We start from the raw sequence: 24,139 nt of genomic DNA on the forward strand, positions 1-24,139 counted from the left end.
TTGCATAAGGGTGGATCATGAGGGACATCAGGGCCGGTTCAATAATCGGTTTGATGACAAAGAGGCTGGTGACTTGATGTGCTGTTCTAGGTGATTGGTTTGATGAGGTGCTCGAGGAAGTGTGCATCGTGAGGGGCACCAGGGTTGGTTCCCCAGTCGGTTCCACAGTGAAGATTCTAGTGACTGGATGTGTAGTTTGAGTCAGGGGGTAAGATGCAATGTTTGATCATCGCTGTCCAGTGAGGACACCAGTGTCGGATTGACTGGTGATGTAGTTCGTCAGTGACAATGATGGTGTTTGGAAAAGTCGTTAGAATGTGGTGGATGAAGTGAAGAGCTTCAAGTTTGAGCTGGTTTGAGTACGCAAGAGATAGTTTTAAAGATCGATTGACTGCCAAAGGCAGCTCCAGCCATTCCTGTTGATTCAAACGGGGCCGGACATGATCAAATGATGGCTCACAGTAGTTCATTATGAAAACACAGCATTTGATTTGATTTTTGATTTAGATTTTGTGTATTTCTTAATCGCACCAGGCAGAATCAACTGCATCCGGGCGCAGATGTTCGCTATAGTTTGCACTTTAACTGAGGAAGCTGCTCTGGCCGGTGTCAATTTGGCTCACTTGAATAGAAAGGTTTTTAGTGCTTTTCTGAAGCCTTCTAATGATGGGCATGACCGGATGGTCAATGGTAGCTGATTCCATAGCTTCGGGCCAAACATCGAGAACCTTCTAGAACCCTGCAAAGTGTGTTTAGACCAGGGGATGTTCATCAACAATTTATCTCCCGACTGGAGATCGCTAGTTGGTTGATGTTGGCGGATCCGGGCACTCAGATATTTTGGTGCCAGGTCATAAAAACATTTGAACATGAGAAATGCCACCTTGAACTTGACCCGATCCTCCACCACCAGCCAACGAAGCGATCTACGGGGGGTAGAGACAGGTTCCTTTTTTCTCAGATGGGCAATTAACCTAACTTCCATGTTCTGGGCTCTCTGAAGTCTCATCATCTGTTTTGCTGGAATCCCTGCCAGTAGACTATTGCAGTAGTCTAGATGAGAGTTAGTTAATGCCCCTATGTCTACTGGTTGATCTTCAATTGTCACAAAAAGAAGTACGTTCCTGAGCATATGTAGTGAGTAGTGCACAGCCTTCACTTTAGCACATTCCTGGGCTTCACTAATCAGGTTTTCCTGCCATATACATCCCAGATTCCTTACTTTCTTTCAGAACTGGATTTCTTCACCCAAAATCTGTGGGCTTATGTTTTCATTTTCAGCCCTCATCTTATTCCCTGGTCCAAATAGTATTACCTCAGTTTTGGCTGCATTGAGCTGTAACTGGTTACATGCCATCCATCTTTTGATCTTTTGCATGCACGGATCAATCTTCTCAAATGCCTCATCTACATTCTCCGTGTCCACATAGATCTGGGTATCATCAGCATAGGAATGGAACCTTACGCCATGCTTTCTCAATATGTCAAATAATGGGCGAATGTACACATTAAAAATCAATGGTTGACTTCCTCTCAGGTGCTTTAAGTCCTACTCTGGAGTATTGAGGGCAACTATATTCCTCATCCTTAGGCTCCCAAGCTAAAGGGGGGGGGGGCTGATGCATACATCCAAGAGGCATACACCACAAGGAGGTCCCAGGCAGCAGTGTGACTCAAATAAATGCAGATATTGTTCTAGCAACAGGTCTTCTCCAATGAGCCCCATGGATGGGTAGGAAACAGAAATTGCCTCTGTCTTTGACACTCAGTCTTCACCTTACTGGTGTAGAGCATTGGAAAGTCAACTCTCCCAACAGAGGTGGATGACTCCTCAGGAGTTTGTTCAAGAGTGAATTAAAGAAGAAGTGGGAGACCTCTTCTTTTAAAGGAAAACATCTACAGTTGATTTGTTCTAAAGCAAGTCTGCCTTTGTGACATGTCTTTTCTGTCTTTTGACATCCTACCCAACGTGCCTTGGCAAGAAGAAGTGAATGGGCAAGAAGGAGAGAAAGAAGATATTGAGAGAAACAATTTGGTGGGATCTTCCTCCAAGTGTGCTGAGATTTCTCTGTTCACGCTAACCTCACTCCATTCCCTTGACAATAGCATCAAAGGCCCTTTTCATATGCAGCACCCCGGTGTGGGGCAGTCCTTTTGGGGATGGATGTTACCTTTGATGTCCTTTTCCCTGGAAAATCTGCTTGGAAGCTGTTCTACTTGAGAGAAATGTTGACAGACCTCACAAAGGATGAAAGGAGAGGCCCATCCATTACATCTCTGGCCCTAGAAATTGGAAGGGTCAGACTTGCTGGCCAGAATACACAAAACACTGCCACAGATGAGCTGAGCTCACAGTGCTGACACATTTATTATATCGGCTTGATGTTGATTTAATAAGTAAGAGAGATACAAGCCACCATTCTTTAAACTCAGGTGTGGTTTATTCTTGAGTGTACAACTGCCACCAGGAGATGTAGGGTTTTGTGTAGAGAGGTGCATAAAATAAAGGTGGCCCCTGCACTGCACTGCATTGAATTGTCTCTCACTTCAGCTGTCAGAGGCCACCTATACAAAGGGAACTTGCTCTGTGCCAATACAGATTCAGCAGTGCGCTGTGGTGCACTATGCTTTGGCATCCAGTTTGTGGGAGGCGAGTCTGAGCAACACACCACCATTTATGTGAGAAAATTAAGTGGCTGCATCATGTTATATTTAATACAAAGGGCATGTTGGCCATTGCCACCTGGCAATCCTTCACACACTTGCACTGCAGAAAGGTTTCTATGATATGGCCCCACAGTGTTACCCTCATGTGCACAAGCCATTATTAGAATATCTCATATCCATTCAGGATACTTACAATTATGCACTCAATTAAATCCATAGAAAAGATGTTTGGCAGTACCAGAATGGTATAGCGTGTTTTCATTGATGGGTGCAATTTAAATGTTTTTTTTCCAAGTACATTTTACTGAAAAAACTCATTGAAATATACAGGGGGGAGGAGGAGGGCGGTTGGAAAAGTATATACAAGGGTTGGGGGTGGTTGGGCATAGGTCAAATCAATAAGGGATGCAGGGTTTGTGGGGACTCCCCAAAAAAATATAAAGAAATCCATTTTTTATTTGGTACAAAAAACTCAGGAAAAAACCCATCGAAATTTCACCCATTGATGAACTTGTTAGAGGAAAACTCTCAGGCAAGCAGGGTGGGTTGCTAAGAGTTCAAGGACTCCAAACTCATGGAAGACCTAACTCCTTTCCCTTTCCCAAAAGGAATGCAAGTCCAGACAGGTAGCAAGTTCAAATGTGTTTTATTGCAGCCAACAAACCATCAGCGATTAGCACATGGATAGAAGTCCAGGCATACTCAGCGAACACTGGCTCGCAGGCCAGTTTTTAGGCAAATCTATGTCATAACATTGTAACGACCTGGTTCCTTCTCCAGCAAAGCTACCATCGATTAGGATTGGGTGTTCAGTGGTAGTCCCTGTATAGCAGTCCCTATAGAGATTAACATACTGGCTCTCCCATGTCAGGTGTCCTGCCTGGATCAGCCCATGAAAAGTGTCACTTCTAAATGTGTCAGTATTTGGACTCAATGATTGGTTGGTGGTCCCAACTACCAACCCCTAGGGCCATGAATTATGAGTGGTCGAGCAGCCAGTCCCCAGGCATGGGACACAAGTTGGTTCTCAGCTCAGAGTGTACCTGATCAAGTTAGCATGTGCAACAATGTGTCTGTGTTATACATGTATGTGAACCACCATTGACAATGAGAGTGCTCCTTTCCCACCGTGTAACTTCGGCTCCGGTTGTAACAACTTTGTTGCTAGCCACTGTCTAGCTTGTGAGATCTCTGATCTTCTCAGCCGTCAATTCTTGGCTCGTCGTCAGAGACCACATTTGTGAGCTTCAGAAGATCAGAATTACTTTGAATTTAGGAGAATTATTTGGAGCTACTGCGCTGGTGTTACTTCAGTTCAGGAGGAAGAATGTCATTTGTAACAATGCGAGCTTGGCAATGGTCTTGTTCCACACATGGCCGTTCTCTGCTTCACGGTGTATTCAGCTCAGCCTTAGCTTTCTGAGATTTTTGTAGCATACTGTGACTATCTGAGCCATAGTCTGATTCCTACTGTACCTGCTTATCCATAGTATCCATAGGTTAGTTGACCCCAGTGTTTACTGGGTCTCTCAAGTGTTCTTGTGCCCTATAGGGTTATTTGCTTGTGGGCACCTGCAAGCATTTACATTTTATCTTCTTTGCTTCTTGTGGTTTCTGCGTTACTGCGACAAGCTAATGACAAAATAATAAACGTGCAGGCAGTATGTACATTTTGCTGTCCTCTAGCTCATAGTACTGTACGCCTGTGTTCTTCATGAATTTGGGTGCATGATTGTGTCCCAATGTGCAGATGGCACGTGTGCTTCATGTCTAGCATGGCTACTTCATGTTGTCTTTAACGACTAGATGCATGGCTTCTTGGCACTTTAGTCGAGACTGTCAATGGAGTTATCTTTGGTTTCACCCTGTGGGTTTTCATCTACTTTGCGTAATGTTCGCACTGGTCTTGGGTTATAAGGTTAACTGAGAGGGTATCTTTAATTTTACTTGTCCAATGTAGGTGCAGTGGGGATTGGTACGAGCTTGTGCGATTGGCGGCCATATTGTATTTTATTTTTCTTCTGGTTTGAGTGTTTTGCGGGTGGGGGACAGTGCCTAATTTCGACCTTCCCTCTTCAAAATGACATAGAACTGGCTTTTGAGACAATTGTGGAACTTTATCGAAAGAGGATGGCACACACATGAAATAAATGTCTCGATGCGATGAAAGTCAGTATTCACAAACGCTACAGTGTCTGCTCAGATGGTTCAATGTTACCCGCATAATATTTGGAATGGGGGAGTGCTACAGGCAGAATATCAGATGCATTCTGGACAAATGCACAATTCCAAAAGGTATTTGTTTTGTGATGTGCCTGTCCCTGCAGCTTATTCCACTGGCTTCTTTTTCACCTCTTGGAAGGGACTGAAGTGCTTTCAGTAGTGACTGTCAGAGAGATAAAAACAGAAATCATTGGCAGTCAAGACTGTGGGATGTCTTAATCCACTCATCAAGCCCTGCAACATGACTAGGCATTGCTGGCAGCAGAAACATCAGAATGGCCATTGGAAAGCATGCTGCTCGCTCAAAATCATCCAAAAATGCGCAGTAAAAATCTGAAAGATAGGCTGCCATTCACTTTTGCCTATCTTAGTGAGCACAGGAGATCACTGGCCAAAATAACCATTGATGTATCCACCAAGTAGCCTGAAACCACTTGGAAATAGCAATGCTGATTGCCAAAAGCAACACAGAGCTGTTTGGGAATTAATGTTCTTGATTGTCAAAATGTGCTATTATCATGGCTCACAAATCACCAAAAAGATCCAACCTTCTGGTTGGGTGCTCCCCATTATTCTACTGCAAGAATCCACATCAACACAATGTCAGCAAGAATCATATGCTATCAAGCTCAATCCCCTTTTAAAGATACTGATGTAAAGACAGCTGTCAAAAATGGGTGCAATACCGGTACTCACCACTACCAGATGCCGGCGTTTTAAAACCATATTCTTGAAAAAACTGAACAACTGAACCCAAACTATGCCAAAGAAGAGTATTCTATCAAAATGCCAGATAGAGTGCTACACAGTGATTTCATGTTGAAAAAGCTTGATTTAAAGATATATTGCTTATTTTAAGTTTATAAAATGCATTTTCTTTCACAAGGAACTCTGTTGCAATTGACTAGAAGGATTCTGATTTAATTAAAACTTCAAGAGGCCTTCTGTCCATGGGAACCCTTCACACCATGTCCTTCCTACCAACAGGAGAGGATATTGCATGGACATGTTAATTAGAACTGTTGTGAGAGGAGGAGATTTCCCATGCTGGCAGGAGGAAAGAGACAATAGACTCTTTCAACTGAATAGAATATGCTGATTTGGGTGTGCCTGGTCAACAACTGCTCTAGCAGGAAGACAGGCCATGTGACCATCTGATTCACCCAGCTCTGGGGGCGGACCAGACTGGGATGTGGATTTAACATTGCCCCAAATATATGTTTAAGGAAAATGGTTCTAAAATATTGTAACAAGCTGACAAAAATATGAAACTTTGAGACAGTTAATATGAAAAATTCACTCACAATTTAAGACTAAGCTGGACGTTGTGCGATGCTCTGAGACCAAACTCCGGGATTTATTAATATTGCAGATGTAGTGTTTTTGCTATGAACATAAGAACTTACAGTAATATGCCCAGGGAGGATCTGCATGCATGTTTCAAATTTGGTGCAGAACCAATATTGGAAAACCCACCAAAATCGCAAATAAGTTGTCATTTCTGAACCAAAGCTCCTAGGAAGTTGGAAAAGAATGTACCTTAATTAATTGGTGATGTGTGTATGTATCATGAACAAGTTGTGCACCTTGGAAATATGGCTGTTATGAAAAATTGATTTTCTAAGTAAAAGCAAAGGGGAGTGTCCTTTCCTTAAGCCATAAACACAGCATCATGATGGCACCTCATGACACGCCGGTCCTTTCTCCAGTCAGAACCCAGAAAATCCTCTAACCTATCAAATCCTTAGGGGGTTGGGCATGTAGATTCAGAAGGAGAGGATAATATGTAGATTCAGCCTTCACACCCACTTTGGAAACAGATAAATAGAGACTGCTTAGAACAGATAGGTGACACTCATTTTTTTCACTACTCACCGATTCCTGCGAAGCACTCTGCCGGACCAGATCCAGACAATATCCAGATAGAGATTCCAGATCTAGATCCAGAGAGCAGAACTTAGAATCCAGACTCTAGAACCAAGCTCTAGAAACCTGAAGCAAAGGCCTAATTCACAAGCTGATTCCTTCTCAGCAGGCCTTCAGAATCTTTTGCAACCTGATTCTTACCCCTAAACTTCCACAGGGCCTAACCAAACCATTCAACGCCGGGCGGGGCTGTTTGCTTCTAGCTAAGAACCCTGTGCTAGAACCCAGTTCCAGACCCAGAGAGAGCAGTGCTGTATACAGACCCATCAGATCCAGTTCAAGAGACCCAGACCGCCATGCAGTGCTGAGTGCAGAACCCAGAGGGCCTGCGACCTGTCCGGTGGCGAGAGTGAAGCCAAACCATTGACCAGATCTTTGACGAGGCGCATTTCATTCCAAAACTAGGAGTGAGCATCTAGTCTAGAACTGTACAGAACCAATCTCTTAGTTTAAAGTAATCCTCTTCCATTCATTTCAACCTATCCAGAACTGCATTATAGAATCCTGTGTTCATCCTGTTGATTCCGAATCTGTAAAGTGCCATCTGTCATTCTGAAATCTTGACTTTATTTCTGAAAATCTACCGTCACAAAAACATCTGTATCTTTTGAACCGCACGTCCTAAGAGCAACATTTATACTGTCATTTTAAAGCTAATATCCTAGGCTTTCCAACAAACCCAAAACGACATTCCAATTCCTTAAAGTTTTTCTGTAATCGCAATTTACGCAAACAGAAAAATTGCCGCAAATTGCAATTTAGCTCCATTTCACCACTCTATATAAAAATAGCTGTCTCTTGCTTTCCACTGCTGAGTTTCGTTTTCAATCTGATAATCATTCATGAATCATTGCTGGTGTTGACCTGAACCAATCTAAAGTAACTATCACTTATCCTGAATATCCTTTGGTGAATTAAAATCATTTTAGCATATTTTCCCATCCATTGCAATCACATTCAAAAGCATTTTGACCAGTGTTTTAAAATAATTCCTGTGTCTCTCTAAGCTTGCTGGGGAAACTGGAATTGAACTGCATTCTTGATTGTATTCCTGAAACCTGTGTGCCCTCATTTTCATCTCTTCATATTGCATCGGGGGGGAGTGAGTAGTCACAGGAGAAAAAGTGATCATATTATCGTTTGCTGAAATCATATCAAGTTTATTCCTGTGTTGCATTCTTTCCATCTTGCATTCCCTTGAACCATAAAAGTATTCGCCGCTACCTTATCCTTACTATTCCTACTCCTAAGTGATTAAAGAGATTGTCAATTTTGTAATATTTGCCATTGTTGATTACCGTCCATATTCATAAGTGTGCTATTCATATATTATTTTATTCATAAAAGTGTGATCTATATATTGTTTAATTCTTCAAATAAATATTTTAATTTGCAAAACAAACCTACTTCTTGGCACAGTGAGGTCAGGGGGATTCAAAGAGAGGGGCATTATACAAGGGTTCATCATCCAGATTTAAAGAACTTTGACATAAATATATATAAAAAAAGGGCTTCCATTGGGCATCCCACCCTAAGGATTGACTTAGTTGGATTGCTGGATGGAAGTCACTTACAAGACCGACACAGCAAACCCAATTTAGTGTACTACTACACCTCTACAAAAAAATAAGTAGACTGTGTTTCGCAAAGGGGTCAAAATGTGTGTTTTTGTCTAACTCATCTTTTGATACACCTTGTTTTTGTTTTATTTTTCCACAACATGAATACCAGAAGTGGCACTACGGTCAGTCATTCTAAAGATGATTTCTGGAAGGTTAGTATTCATATTAACCTCTGGGATCACTCTGGGGAACCATCGTTCTTCGCCTGCGAAGCTATTGCAGAAAGGAGAAAGACCATATGCAACTCAGGTTTGGTCCCACCCAACAGGAGCAGTCCAGCCAGAACTAGGTAACATCTAGGTAGGTAGGTAGGTAACATCTCTTCTACAAAAGACCACAGGCATCCCAAGACAGGTTTCAGCCTCATTTAGCATCATCAGTGAGGATTAGCTTGAGTCTCTATGCCTAGCAGGAATGGGACCCACCTCTGGGCAAACACGTCCCACTCGGGTAGAGCTAGTACTTCTGTGTTTAGATTGTTTTTCTCTTGCCAATCGCTTCTTGCTATTTCTGACAGACGCTGTTGCCATCAATTGGATTGCTCTGCTTCGAAATTCAGACGGGATTTGATTGTGGTTATAAAATTCTCTATGTAGATCTGTTTGGAGTGTATCAGTGCTAAGAGAGTTGCTTGGTTCTTGATAATGTCATTCATGGCTTCGTGTAGCTTCATAAAAGGGATCATGGATTGCGAAAGCACTGCAATAAGCATATTTTGTAGGTCGAGCATAAGATTTAAATGTGTCACTGATAATGCAAAGCTATAAGTACGCAATTCTACAATACAATTGGTGAGACACATTAGCACAGTATGTATCCTTAGGTGATGATCAAGTTGTATTGGCAGTTGCTTGGGTGTCACTTCCGCAGCACGTAGGTCAGCTGGGCTCATCTTCATGGGGTGAAGGTCGTGTTGGCAAAATGATACATTCCCTGACTGCCTAAGCTACAATAACAAGTTCTGAGGGCATGAGACAAATGACAATCCTAAAAGTCTGGCCTGAATGGGGGTACCTTTAGGCTTCACTAACAGGTTGTATATATATACATCATATCTTTTGCACCTTGGTATCCAATAACCTTAGTGCCCCGACCCAGGTGCCCATCTTGTTTTCTTTTTTTATAAACCTGATGCCTCATGATACAAATAGACATGTGTTAGTTTTAGGAAACATATATTGGTATCTGGGATTCGGGCTATGGCGGGTTCTCTCGTCTGGTCACTGTGAGGGGTCAGATGTTTGTTGCTCGTTCCTGGATGCTGAGGAACAATAATGCAAAACATTTCTGTGCTGAGTTGAAAAGCTGTATTCATCAGGGATCTGTGCCAGGAGGTCAGAAGAGTCTTTAGAGAGGTAGTTGGATTCTTTCCTATCTTGCAACTTGTAGTCGATAGTATGTAATAGATGGGGGGCTCTTCAGTCATGATCTTGGGTGCAAGTTGCTGCTGGTTGGGCACCTCTTCCCCCTTGATGTGCTTCTACAGAATCCCCAGCAGTGCTGAGTGCAGCGTTGCCAGAGCACAGTAGCCCCTCCTTGATGACAGGAGGTGCAAGTATTCCTGTTTGCCACACACCCAGTAATGGTCCATTAAAACTGCAGTTCCCTTTCACATGTCAGGGATGACAAGGGTTCTGTCGCTGCGTGTGTTTGAACCTATGGGTACTCTTCCTTAACCATGAAAACAAGTTCATATTTTTCTTCATGCTGGATCGTTATTAGTTTTTCGAGAGCGGTGACCCATGTCAGCTTTGTGATGTGCTGGGACTATATCTGGGTGCATGTATCTTCCATCCATTGCAATCTTTCATCTGGTAGGCCACGCAGCGCTTCTGCCTTGCACATTACCGTTGCATTTTGCCATTTACTTTCAGCGACCATTGTTCCTTTTATTGTCAAGAACGGTTCTTTAAAGCATGTTGCACCTTCAGGTTTCTTCTTGCATATCTTCTCATCAGGAGGGAGCAGTTGTAGTTTACTCTGTGTGACTGGAAGGAGTAACTGATTCTACATAGTGCGAAATGAAGGAGGCATTAGGCTTCTACTAGGGGGGATTCCTGTGGTACCAAAACCTTAGGCATCCCTGATGCATGAGGTATCAGTGAACACACATAACAGCTACCATTTGTGCCCTGTCTCCCTGTGGCACTTATGTCAGAGTACCACTTGTTAGGATGGTCCGGATGACTATTATTCTCCACCTTATCCAACACCAACCTGTGGTATGCATCATATTTGTATTGCTTTATTTGCCACTTTTGTCTAAGTATCGATTTATTTCTACCATCAGTAAATGATCTCCTGTACCATTGGCTCTCCACACTCGATGTTCTGTGTGCACTCAAAGTATGTAGGTGATAAATAGGAAAGATACCTGCATCTGGGTTTACATTTATATCACTAATAAGCTGGCAGTATTGTGGGCCTGGGAGGGCATCTGGAGTGACTGTGGGAGACATAGTATACAAACTTTCAACATTTGAAGTAGAGGATTCAGTTGTCTGTAAGTCACCTTCTGGTGCTGTAAACCTTCATTTTCTTGTGCTGTTTCTGGTGTTAAACTATCCTGCGCCTTTCTGACATCCGAAAGGTGAATCCAATATTTCAGGCCCTTCATCTTTCTGCTAAATGTGTACAATATACTACTTCATAAGGGGCATGCAATCTTGAATAATTCCACATTCTTAAAAAACTGCAAAGGTAAACCAGTTCCCCAGGCATTAGAGGCTTGGGTGGGCTGTCTGCTGAGGCAGTCAAAGTATCAGTTTCACTTTCTCGGTTGAATGGTGGGGCTATTTGTTTAGCAATTGTTTGGACTGCTCTTGTGAACTGTATGAGGTAGTCTTTAAATTCCTCACCTAACACGGTAGCAGTTCTGTGTGCATAGGACATCTTTCTTACTGGGATTAATGGTGTTTGCATACATCTACCAGTTACTGTTTTCATGAGGGGACAAATGGTGGTCCTAGATGGAATAAGGCCAGTTCTTTTTGAGGGTGTGGCGTAGTTTGGACAACCTGCTCTTGAGGAGGCCAGTGATTTTCTCGACCACCCCATTCACTTGCAGGTGGTAAATTGAACAAATTGTATGTTTTATTCCCAATAATGTTGTCACCTCTTTAAGAAAGTCATTCACAAAATGTGTCCCATTGTCAGAGCGTATGACATCGCATATGCCCCACCGTGTGATGTAGAAAATTAGCTGCACACTTCACATCTGGGTGGGTGCTGGGCCCTGCCTCCACCCACCGTCAAAAGGGACAGACCACTACTATCAAGTATCTGCCCCATTGCACCACTTTCTCATGTCTGCATAATAAATGTACAGTTCACGGAAAAGTCTGATGGGGTGAAGCAGCGTTGCTTGCAGTGTCCTGAGAGTAATTCCTGAATTGAATGTTTGCCATGTGATGCATTCAATAGTAAATTTAGTAAGGTATTCTTGGAGGTTCGGGAAAAATCAATCCTCCTGGATGTCTGCAGCTATATGCTGTTTTGAGGTGTGGGTGGGAAAGTGTTATTGTTGGAATGCTATTTGCAGCAGCTTTGTTGGCATCACTACCTCACCTGTGTTGACCTGCCTCGATAGACCATCTGTGGGTGACTGCTTGCATCCCCTTTTTGTCAACAGTTCTTGTTCTAGTAGTGGTGCTTTCTTTCGGAGCTCTATTATTTGTGCTATTGTAAGTGCATTGTGTCCCTCCTCTTTAAGCTCTTCTACTCTACTTCTTAATACACATTCTGTGGTTGGTTGTTTCTGGAGGTACGCTGCTTGTTTTGTGTCAGCTTCTGCCGCCGCGTTCCCTTGTGATATTTCCTCACTATTGTTCGTATGGGCTTGACATTTTACGAGTGCTACTACTGATGGTTCTGCAAGTGCTTTGATCAATATATTGAATAATTCAGCATGTTGTACTGGGGACCCACCCACCCTTCTGAACCCCCTTCTTCTCCATCTAGATAATCCAGAATGTAACGTAGTGATTACATATGCTGAATCAGAGTATATCGTTACTGCACACCTTATTGCTGAATGGGGGGGTTCTATTAGTACTGCCAATTCTGCTGCTTGGGCCAAAAAATTCATGGTTAAACGTTTCTGTATCAGTATCTCATATTCTCCTTCCTTCAATCTTACTACTACCACATCTCGGTGTTTTTCACCTGTTTCTGGGCAAATAGATGCTGACCCGTCTACAAAGTACACTTCCCCCTCGCTCAATGCATTTTCACTTGCTTTGGGAATGTCGTCCCCTTCTTCCTCATAAGTGGCACAATTATGGTTCTGCATGTCCTCTACCATGTATGGCTCTGTAAAGAATGTGGCTGGGTTTACTGTTTTGCAGCGTATGACATGGATGTTTGGGATTCAAATGATAATTTCACAGGCAGTGGATCTTTGTGTTGTAAGCATGGATTTGGATCGTTCAAGTATGGCAAATAGGGAGTGTTCAACAAACAATGTGATGGAGCATCCCATCACAATTGTGGAGTGTTTTTCAATGGCGAAGGCTGACGCTGTGAGAGCTTATTCGCAAGTGAAATGGCCCTGCATTACTGAGTCAAGACTGCCACTTTAGTAAACTAGTGGCTTGTGGCCCAAGCATGTTTTTTTGTGTTAGTACTGTGGTCATTAATGTTCTATTTTAATGTGAGAACAGGAAACATTCCTGTTCATAATCAGGTGTCGCTAGGATGGGGGCTGTGCATATCAGTTCTTTTAGTGCTGTGTAAGCAGTGTGCATTTCGGGTGTTATGTTATTGACATGCTCTCTTTCGGTGCTTCATTTAATCCTTGTAATAGGGTTGGGTGTAGGCGGCATAGTCTAATATCCAATGCCTGCAATAGATACATATGCAGAGGAACTTTTGCATGTCTTTTACTGTGTGGGGTATGGCTGCTTCTCACATCATTGCTGCTCTGTCAGGTATTATTCTCTTACCATTTTTTTTAATTCAATTGGCCCAGGTAAAACACTTGCGCTAGGCAGTATTGCAGGTTATTCTTATCTACTGTGTACCACTTGTGGGCTAGTAATGTAATCAATGTGACAGAGTCCCTCCTTCAAGTTTCTGCCCCTCACTACATATTAGGAGGTCATCAACATATTGAATTATTGTGCTTCGAAAATCAATATTGCTGAGGTCTTTGTGCAATATTCTGTTGAAAATACTTGGCCTTTCGCAGTACCAATGCCTTTCCCCCCCTAGAGTGAAAGCTGTCAGGTATTGGGACCCTGGGTCAAGGGGTACTGAAAAAAGCCGTTTTTCAGCTCCCCTACTGTGAAATGCATGGTCTGCTTTGGAATGCTGCACAAAATGGATGCCGGGTTTGGAACAAGAGGGAATTCCTTCTGGACAATTTCATTAAGTGGGCAATGGTCTTGCACCATATGTCACAACACCCCTTTTGCTTTTTTAATTTCATATATTGCAGCATTACATGGGGAGTTTGATGGGACAATGATGCCCTGTTTTAGGAGTGTGCGTATTGTGTCTTTTATTTACTCCTCAGCTTCTATTGATAGGGGGTACTGTCTGACCCTAAGCAATACTGCCCTTGGCTTGAGCTTTATTTTTATTGGAGTTACTTTCTTCAATAACCCTACATCATGGGGTTCGTAGTCCAAACATATGGTGGTACTAGCTGCAAATCCACATCACAAAAAGATGGCGGTGCACTGACAATGGTCATGAGGGGGTTTGTTAGTCGTCTGTTTTGTATCATGTCACAAAGCATGCATATTTCCATTATTATTTCCCTGTCAGTGTCATTGTCAGTGAACAGGTCTTCATCTGTCAATTCACGCAGTGGTATGTGTGGGTCAATACACAGTACTTTCTGCCACTCACAGCCATGCATATCCAGGCCAATAGCCCCAATGTGTTTTTGCTGAAATCTGTACCCCTTGCAGATCGAGAGACAAAACAGTGTCAGGCAATATCTCAGCTACTGGGTGGGAAACAAAATCAGAGGACACTCTCCAATATTTACGTGTGATCTCTGGCACACACTCTTGCTAACACCTATATGCCATAAACAAGCATGTCTGCATTAGTTGGTACCCCTCGGATGGCTGTTTTGTTTGTTTGTATCAGTTTGTTGGTTTGGTTGTTTTCTTCATTTATAATGCGCACCAGACCCGAGGGTAAGAGGGTGCAGCAGTAAAGGATATGCGAGTCATAGGTTACATGGTTACGTAGTTACACATACAATTAGAGATATATACAAGCTGTATCAGTAATACAGTGAGTTATATACAGGATATTATACAATTTACAGGTAGCATATCAACATGGTGGAGGTGGGAGAGGTAGTACTGGCTAGATGACCAAGTGTTTCAGATAGTTAATGTAATTCCATCTGAATTTGGAGTCGGATTTCTCCTCACGTTAGGTGTGGGGCAATGAGTTCCATAATTGGGCCGCCCGGACGGGGATGCCAGCACCTCCAGCCTTGGTCAATTTAAATCTAGGAATGATCAGTGTGTTGGCATTGGACATTCTTGATGGTCTGGAAGATCTTCTTTCTACAAATCTGTCAGTTAGATAGGGAGGAGCCACGTTGTTCAGGGCTTTGTGTGTAAGGGAGGCCACTTTCAGAAAGATTTTGTCTTGGGTAGACAACCAGTTGTAATTTCGCCTTGTCTTGGAAATGTGTGTTTGTCTAGGGATACCTAAAGCTGCTCTCAAGGCGTTATTTTGTAGAATTTGAATTCTATGTAGTATGTGTTTGTTAGCTCCGATATATAGGGCGTTGCAGTAATCGAGTCTAGATAATACAAGAGCTCTAGCTAGAATCATGCAGTTGTCGTCAGAGATAAAGTGTTTATCTGCTCTGATGAGCTTACATATGTAAACTGTAGCCAAGTCCAATGAGTTCATCTGTTTGTTGAAGGAGAGGGTTGCATCTAGATGGAAGCCTAACGTCTTCACTTCTCTGGCTACCTTAATGGTGTTCCCGTCGATCTGAAAGGCAGAGTTGTTCTGGCCTAGTTTTTTGAGATTGGAATGAGTGCCCAGAATGATAAGCTTTGTCATCATTCAGGCATAGACCATGAGTAGCCATCCATGCCTGAATGATGAGATACACCCTATTTACCAAAGCCAAATCCTCATTGTAATCCCCTGAAAGCGGGTGGAGAATCATCTGCATAGTTAGTGTAGGTGATACCAAGAAGGTCCAGATCATCAAAAAGGTGCTTAGTAAATATGTTGTACAGTGTTGGTGATACACAGGAGCCCTGGGGCACAACGCATGAAGTGAGGATCGTGTTGCTGCATCTAATGGGGAGAACACCCTCATAGTCCTTTGGCTGAGGAAGGATTCAAACCATATTATGGCGTCTTTGGAGAAGTGTGCAGCAGATTTAAGGTGGTTGTAAAGGACTTTGTGATCTACAAGGTCGAATGCGTCCGAGTGATCCAAGAGTAGAAGGAGGGCTGTGTGACCTTTGTCTCTAAGCTTATCAACTTGAGCTTTCAGATTGATGAGAGCGGTTCTGGTCCCATGTTGTGGACGGAATCCAGACTGTCTTACTCCTAAGAGCTTGTGGTGTTCTAGGAATTTTTTAAATTGTGTGTAATCAATCTTATCCAGGATTTTTAAGAGAGAGGGGCTGTCATGATGGGGCGGTAGTTGGTAGGGATGAGGGGGTCTAGTGACAGTGGCAGTACCCAGGATTGTTTCAAGTTGGACGGCACAGTGCCTGAGGTGAATGAATCATTTACAAGTTTAGTGATGAAGGGGGAGAGTTCACTAGCGGCATCTTTTATAAGTTGTAAAGGGCACAGGTCTCTTTGGCAATTGGAGGGTTTAAGAGAAAAGATGACTTTCTCCACCTCTCGGATAGATGTTTTTGCAAATCTAAATTGGGTAGTGGTGTTTTGTTCCATAGAGGGAGGGTTGGTGTTGGTTATATGTGGTTGGTCAAGGGCTGATTTATTAGCCGCAATTTCTTTTTGGAGCATGGCAACTTTATTGGCCAGAGCTTGTTGTATCTCTGTGCACCAGACTTTGTTTTTTGTGCATAAATCTAGGTTGGGAGTGGGCGACTCTAGTTCCATTAAGATAGCAAACAGCTCCCTCATACTTGAGTTGGCTGAGGAGATACGATTATTATATGAGTTGCATTTGGCCAGGATAATTTCCTTCTTGTCTTGTAAAGACATTTCTGAGAGTTTATTTTTATGGTCATCTGATGGGGTAAGTCTCCAAGTGGATTCACAACTTCTTTTAAGTTGACAGAGATCTTTCAATTAGGGGTGAACCATTTATCGAGGTGGGCTTTGGGTTTGCTGGGTCTAGGTTTTAGAGGGGCGACATTGTCAAAAGTGATGTGCATGATTATGTTATACTCTTCCATGAGCTTCTCTGGGCATAGATGTTCATTGAGTTGGTTTAGAATGGCAGGAATTACTTTATCTTTAGTGATACTGTTTTTGTTCCTGGTAGGGCATGAAGGTGCCATATTAGCTGCCGGTGGGATTGGCCTAGTGATAAGTAAGTCACCCGCCCGCCGCCACTGTTAATTCCGGACCGCCCTATCCCGACACCTGCAGGTGGGAGGTGATGTTCCCGCTAGGTCTGACCTGGCGGGTTGAACACCTCCCGCCTGCAGGCGGACGTGGAAACACCAGCACCATCACGAGATGGTGCCAGTGTTTCCACTTCCCCATTCCCAATGAGTCCTATGGGACTCAATGGGAATGGGGATTTACCGAATTCCGCCTCCGGAATTCCCGGGACACCACGGTCGTAATGCCCTGGTATTTCCGGGAGTCATGGAGGCGGAATGGTAATACGAGTCCGGCGGTAACCAGGCGGTTTTACCGCCTCGGTTACCGCCGGACTCGTAATGAGGCCCAAAGTGTCCGCTCATGTTGAAGCGCCCTAGGGTACACTAGAGCCATGTAGAGTGTTGCAGATGGAGAGCCCCTCTTTAGCTGCCAATACTTGTTTTGAGGCCTTCTGCTCCTCCATGACCCCTCTCTTTGCAGAAACAACATTGGATTTAAACATTATACTTAAGTTCTTATCTGATTAAAGCATGTGAATTGCGATTCAACAGCCTACAGTCTGTGTATGCCAGATTCGAAAATTAAAGAGGATCTCGTCCCCTCCACGAATAAGGCAGCTGTCGATCTGAAATAAGGATGAAAAATAACAAGATCAGTTCTCTCCACCAAAATAAATTCTGCCTGTTTAATATCTGAACTTGTATCTATGCGTTATCTCAGTATTTTGTGGAGCAGGTACAAATAGTTTTTCTCTTTAAAATGACTCTCCATCTCGTCTAATTTCCTTTATATGCTCTTTAAATTACCATATGGAGAGATTGAAGAAACATGAAGATGTGATGTCGTTTTCTGACTGTTTCATTTTCTCCTGCATGAACCAGAATGTTGTATCCTTGATCGCAAGTGCACTGCTGGAATTACCAATAGCAGTTTTGCAGGTTTGAGAGTGATTCAATACGCCTGAATCACAATTGGCAAGAGTATATGAATATTTTATTGTGATCGGAGAATCAATCTGTTGGATGGTGATAGATTCCTCAACCCTGTCCGCGATGGTCCCTGCTTCATTCTGAGAATACACTGAGAAAAGACTTAAATATAGAGATGCCTCGTCCTCATCCACAATCTTCATTTATTTATGTATTGGACATTTGTTGGTGCCTATACACAGGTGTCTCCAGGCGCCACAAGACAAGATGTGAGGGGCATGGTAAATCACAAAAATACAACAAAAAACGGTTATATTTGTCTTGTGTCAATCCTACCATGTAAGTACATGACAAGGTGATAAGTGCAAGGGGGTGGGGAGTATAGATAGAAGTGCAGGAGTGAGGTACCCCCGTGGGTGGGTGCGGGCAAGTGCTGGTCGGCCAAGGCGGCAAGTGCCAGGTGAAAGAGGAGGGAGGGGAGGAAGAGTGCCATGGACATGGAGGACTAAGATAGGATAGTCCGGAGACGGGTGCCCCGAGAGCAAGTTTTGGAAAAGGATGCTGGGAGGTGGGGGGTTTTGGGGGATGATCTGTCCCCTGTGTGACTCTGAAGGGACAAGGCCTCAGTTGCAGTGGCAGATGGAGAGTGTAGCACAGGAGGGGGAGACGGAAGGAAGAGTAGAAAAGAAGGTCTTGAGAAGTTTCCATGAATTTAAGAAGATCTGGCTCAAGTCTGAGGGGTAGGGAGGCTGTTCCAGAGGCAGGCACCAGTCGAGGAAAGGGATCTACCTGCTACTCTCTGCTTGGAGAAACGTTTGACCTGCAGAGAGTTGGAGCCAGAAGACCAAAGGTCTCTGGCTGGTAGGTATTTGTGGAAAACTGCATGTAGAGAGTTCACAGGCCTAGACAGCCTTGTGGATGATGCAAAGGGTCTTGAATTTGATCCTTGCAGTCACCTGGAGCCATGGAGATATTTTAGGGCTGGAGAAATGTGGTCCATTGGCTTGAGGTCAAGGATCCATTTTGCAGTCCTATTCTAGATTAGTTGGAGATGGGCTTCAGGTAGTGCTTGATAGAAGCTTTTCAGAGAAATATGCCACTTTCTCCCATAAGGGGTCATTGATCTGGCTTGACCTCTTCAGTGGTTATATCCCCAATAACGTTTGTCTTTCTCTTATTAGCACAAGAAGCAGAATTGACCTTGGAATTAGAATGCTTTTCTTAGAACAGTGATACAGAGGACAGCTTGACATGACAGTATGAATGTAGAAAGACCACCATTGCGGCAAAGATGTGAACAGACAGGGTAAGGAATTGCTAAGGGAAGTTATAGGGAGATATAAGAAACTCCTAAAAGAAGAAGGAAGCACAAACTGCAACAATTTGCGATTCATTACTCGAGGCAATCATCATGGACAGTGATGAATTTTGGAAATTGGTCAATTAGGAACAAGAAGAAATGGGAAGGGTCTTACATGGACACATCACTTACACTATATGGGTGTACCATTTTAGGGACCTGTATAGTTAAAATATTGAGGAAATCCTGGTGAGCAAACCTAATGATTTTACTCCATTAGTTTTCGATGGGAAGGAGGTACTAGAGGTGACAGAGGCCCAAAACCTGAACAAGGCACCAGGTCATGACAAAAAACACGTGGACCTTTTTAAAGAATAGGCAGACATATGAGCCTTGTACCTGTCTCATTTATTCAATGTTGTCCTAGCCAGGAGCTCCCCCATCATGGACTAGTTCTGAAAAAGGCCCAATATATAAAAAAGGGGGACATGAGTATCGCAAGAATCCTGCAAATTACAGACCAATCTCACTCCTGGATTCGGGGGAGCTAAAGGTTTGCATGGTCAATCTTAACACGCTTGGATGCATGGGTAGAAGAAAACAGGGTCATACATCACTTGTCAGCAGGGTTCTAGACTGGAATTAGTACCATTGACCAATGCCTGAGACTGTATGTACCAATAGAGAAATATCTATCCCTGGGTGAAATTAACTTGTATTTGATGGTAGGATCTGAGAATGGCCTTTCTTTGTGAACCTTTGAGACCTTATCTGGGATCTACTAAGTTACCTGGGCACACCGACAGCTTTGCCATTGTGTCACTGTATACTAACAAGAGGCCACTGCAATTAACAGGAATTAACGGCAAAATCGAGCACCCATTTAATATACATACAGGTGTGTGGTCTATGGAAATAGTATTTTAATGTAGTAATTATTCTGAAACAAAAGCCATGGTACTCACTAAGAAAAATATCTTAATGATCTAACGTGCAGCATAATTGGAGACACCATAGACCATGTATGCACATATCACCAGCTTGCAATAGGCACAATCGAAATAAAGTGGGGCGATATAAAAAAATAGCGAAGTCACATGGGGCTGGTGCCACAAGCCTTTGGAAGCATATAAAATGCAAACAAGACAGGCAGCCATAAATGGTGCAGAATTGTAGGTTTTATGAAAGCGAGTGCACTCTCAACGATCGAGAATGCCTTCCTAAAAAGTACACTACGTTTACAATTCACATCACCAAAAATCCCTTTGTTCAAGGAGGTAAATTTGCAGGACAGAGCCCACGGATAAAAGCTTAGCCCTCTGAATTACTGGGTAGACTGTGGGACACACCGGAAAAGTACAGAGATGCTGTAAGGCATCTAATGTCACAAGAAAGATGGAAATCGTTAGCTTGATGCTAGCTTATCATGAAATAAACCACGATTTGGCATGGGTAATATTTTGCAGATCTGATGATTTTTTTTATTGGTATGCACTGTGAAAATATTTGCAAGAGCGTGGCTGAGGACAAACCACCTCCCAAGTTAAGCGCCTTAACTGCAAGCTTGCACAAATCACCTTGCTGGTGGTTTTCCTTTATATTGCACATGGACTCGGATTTGGGTTCAAAGGAAAATCTTTTTAAAAATTATTTTTAGATATGTGTGTGTGATTTGAGGCTTTTTTAACGATCCGAATGATCTTCCTGAAGTTTAAAATGCAATACGTTTTTGCATTTTTGTATCAGTTGTTATTCTTGTATACTCGATTTATGTTTGCATACCTATGACATGCGATCGAGAAAGTATTAATAAACAGAACTGAACGTTCTCCTATTGTCAACTAAAGGTCAGAATAGATCTCGGCATTGGAATGTGTTAGGAATTTTGCCCTCAAACAGTGATTGCTGGAGTTTCCTCTATTTCCAGCACATTTTTCATGTTTTTCTTCATATGTGAAGAGCGTGGTTTGGGCAAAGCCTTCTTATGAGCACCACAACAAAACAAAGCCACTCGAGCACTTCTCCAATGAGATTTACAGGGTAATTCATAGAATTTCGCACAAAAGTGGCGCACACGGCTGGCGCACCTTGTGCGCGTGCGAATGTCTGCGCCAGCCGCGTGCGCTAAAATCGATATCCGCACACAGCGTATTCATGGATTTTAGCCTCCAAAACCAGCCGTGGTGCAGAGTGGCGCAGCGACCATGCAGCAGCGTCAGTTACGCCCCCAAGAACGCCCTAGCGCAAGGAAAAGCCATCAAAATTCCCAATTCAGCGCAAAGGGCTGCGCTAACCCTGGACCAGTATACAGGGCTGCCAAACAGCAAAAGCCGAGCGGGGAACGTGTATTACTGGGGAGCGCGGGAAGTGCCACACGCGATTTCTGCAGGGTACGTGTATTTCTGGGGTGCAGGGAAGTTTAACACGCGATTACAGCAGGGCACGTGTATTACAGGTGTGCGCATGAAGTTTCACATGCAATTTCAGCAGGGTATGTGTATTTCTGGGGTGTGGGGAAGTTCAACACGCGATTACAGCAGGGTACGTGTATTACAGGGGTGAGTGGGAAGTTCCACACGCGATTTCAGCAGGGTACGTGTATTTCTGGGGTGCGGGGAAGTTTAACACGCAATTACAGCAGGGTACCTGTATTACAGGGGTGCGCGGGAAGTTCCACACGCGATTTCAGCAGGGGACGTGTATTTCTGGGGTGCAGGGAAGTTTAACACGCGATTTCAGCAGGGTACGTGTATTATTGGGGTGCGCGGGAAGTTCCACACGCGATTTCAGCACGGTACATGTATTTCTGGTTTGCGGGGAAGTTTAACACGCGATTACAGCAGGGTACGTGTATTACAGGGGTGCGCAGGAAGTTCCACACGCGATTTCAGCAGGGTACGTGTATTTGTCGGTTGCGGGGAAGTTTAACACGCAATTTCAGCAGGGTACATGTATTACAGGGGTGCGCGGGAAGTTCCACACGCAATTTCAGCAGGGTACGTGTATTACTGGAGTGCGCAGGAAGTTCCACATGCAATTTCAGCAGGGTACGTGTATTTCTGGGGTGCGGGGAAGTTTAACACGCAATTTCAGCTGGGTACATGTATTACTGGGGTGCGCGGGAAGTTCCACACGCGATTTGAGCAGGGTACGTGTATTTCTGGGGTGCGGGGAAGTTTAACACGCAATTACAGCAGGGTACGTGTATTACAGGGGTGCGCGGGAAGTTCCACACGCGATTTCAGCAGGGGACATGTATTTCTGGGGTGCAGGGAAGTTTAACACGCGATTTCAGCAGGGTACGTGTATTATTGGGGTGCGCGGGAAGTTCCACACGCGATTTCAGCAGGGTACGTGTATTTGTCGGTTGCGGGAAAGTTTAACACGCAATTTCAGCAGGGTACATGTATTACAGGGGTGCGCGGGAAGTTCCACACGCAATTCCAGCAGGGTACGTGTATTTCTGGGGTGCGGGGAAGTTTAACACGCGATTTCAGCAGGGTACGTGTATTACTGGGGTGCGCAGGAAGTTCCACATGCAATTTCAGCAGGGTACGTGTATTTCTGGGGTGCGGGGAAGTTTAACATGCAATTTCAGCTGGGTACATGTATTACTGGGGTGCGCGGGAAGTTCCACACGCGATTTCAGCAGGGTACGTGTATTTCTGGGGTGCGGGGAAGTTTAACACGCGATTTCAGCAGGGTACATGTATTACTGGGGTGCGCGGGAAGTTCCACACGTGATTTCAGCAGGGTACATGTATTACTGGGTGCGGGCAAGTTTCACATGCGTTAGGCCCTGTGCGAGTGGGGTACGTGTATTTCGGGGGTGCAGGGGAGTCCTACACGTGAATTTGCAGTGTGGGTCCTCCCAGGTGTTCCCTCTACACCCTACACGGCCCCTGCAGGCAGACCACACCACAGGGGACTACCCTGCACCCCTGGTCATGTCCCGCAGGCAGCCCATCCACCATGGTCATGCCCCCACCAGCCAAGCCACATGTCACCTTGCACTAGTGATCACCAACGCATTACCCCCTTGCAACCCCACGCCCCAGCAGTGCAGGGCACCTGCCAGCAGGCCCCCACTCATGTCCCCTTGCACCCCCACCCCCAAGCAGTGCAGGACACCTGCCAGCAGGCCCCAACTCATTTCCCCCAGCACCCCCACCCCCCTGCAGTGCAGGGCACCTGCCTGTAGACCCCACTCATGTCGGACAGCACCCCCACCCCCCAGCAGTCAGGAGCACCTGCCAGCAGGCCCCCACTCATGTCCCACTCATGTCCCCTTGCACCCCCACCCCCCAGCACTGAGGGGCACCTGCCAGCAGGCCCCCACTCATGTCCTCCAGCACCCCCACCCCCCAGCAGTGCAGGGCACCTGCCTGCAGGCCCCCACTCATGTCCCTCAGCACCCCCACCCCCCAGCAGTCAGGGGCACCTGCCATCAGGCCCCCACTCATGTCCCACTCATGTCCCCTTGCACCCTCACCCCCCAGCACTGAGGGGTGTTAGGCAGAAACCTGTGCAGTTCCCTCTGGGACCACTGCAAAAGATTTAGGACTACAGGTGTTTGGCAGTAAACCCACTTGGTAGCATTCTGTACCACACAGATTCACTTGGTAGCTGTGGCTGATCGGTTAGACTTCCCTCAAGAAAAGTTAGGCAGTATGTGAAGTATACAAGATAGGGCAATTCACACAGTAGAACAAGCAGACATGGAACAGAGCTTGGGTGTAAAGATATATAATTATTTATTTTAAAAACACATCTATGAAAAACACACTGGCACTAATACGGCAAACAACTTCGATTACAATTACTATAAGTATATCAATCCCCTAACAATATTTTGACAAGTCTAGGTTCAACGGCACCACTTATTTGCAGACAGAGGTGAATGCTTTAACCTAGATGGCACTCTAATATTCGTTAGAACGGGAGAGAAAAGG

The sequence above is a fragment of the Ambystoma mexicanum genome, chromosome 6q (assembly GCF_040938575.1).
Source record: "Ambystoma mexicanum isolate Mex_15411 chromosome 6q, UKY_AmexF1_1, whole genome shotgun sequence".
Taxonomy (NCBI): domain Eukaryota; kingdom Metazoa; phylum Chordata; class Amphibia; order Caudata; family Ambystomatidae; genus Ambystoma; species Ambystoma mexicanum.